We start from the raw sequence: 926 nt of genomic DNA on the forward strand, positions 1-926 counted from the left end.
GAGTTGAAAAAAAATTCGAGTCACAGCACACACCCGTTTGCTCTCGCGTGCAGTGGCGCTCAAACATTTTCTCGCTTTCCGCAATGTGCCGTGCACTGCTCGAACCATGATCTTTCGCTTGAGAGCCCCTGAGTGCGAGAGAGCGAACACACGCGTGCAGGGGCGCTCGAACTGTTTCTCGCGCGCCGTTTTGGTACTGGTATGCAGTGCGCATTTTAAAACCGTCTGGAAACCCCTGCAAATTTCTGCTTCTCTCTTTCTTTATTCGCTCTGCCCTGAGCACGCTGAACGACAGTCGTGTTCTGAATGTGATGGAGGGAGGACGTCGCACGCGCACGGATAAGCCGAGGCGCATGACCCGGTGTTTGAATGCAGATGGTGTTAGGATTGTTCATGTATTTGCGTGTAGGTGAGCTGCGGTAGCCTGGAGTTTCACTCGGTGATGATCGATTCGTGTTTGCCGCTTCCCATAACATGTTTTCTGCGAGAGATGAGGTATGGTTCAGCATCTCATGTACGACGAAGAGCATCATTCATCTCAACTCACCGTCTTGTTTTTTCCCCCTAAAGGAACACTGGCGAACACGAGAAGTGCAACGGAATAGTGAGATACATGAACAGGTTTGTTAAATAAATAATAATTCAGCGTTATATCACAATCTAATCCGAGTGTTATTGTTTGTGTTGTTTTCATTTGCGCTGCCATGGCGCCTCTGGCCTATGACAGCTTGGATCCGAAGGAAATGGAAAAACTACGTGAAACCACGCGTTCGAACTGTTATAATTACCTAAATCTGCTGCTCTCTAAGGCAAGATTTAGTATCGAGATTTAGGTAAAAGAACTCGAAAAACGCTATAAGCCTGCTATAAAATGTCAATTGGGGTCCCAACTGACATCTGTTATACAAAAAAGCTTAAATTTCAAA

General features: G+C 46.4%; 1 long non-coding RNA gene across 1 annotated transcript; it reads left to right on the forward strand.

The window, feature by feature from the left end:
• Positions 1–440: 440 nt before the first annotated feature.
• LOC118515033 lies at positions 441–664 on the forward strand. The gene is made up of 2 exons (XR_004906948.1): positions 441–495; positions 571–664. It is a non-coding gene; the product is annotated as an uncharacterized LOC118515033 (long non-coding RNA).
• The last annotated feature ends 262 nt before the right edge of the window (positions 665–926 follow it).

This window comes from Anopheles stephensi, chromosome X (genome assembly GCF_013141755.1).
Source record: "Anopheles stephensi strain Indian chromosome X, UCI_ANSTEP_V1.0, whole genome shotgun sequence".
NCBI lineage: Eukaryota > Metazoa > Arthropoda > Insecta > Diptera > Culicidae > Anopheles > Anopheles stephensi.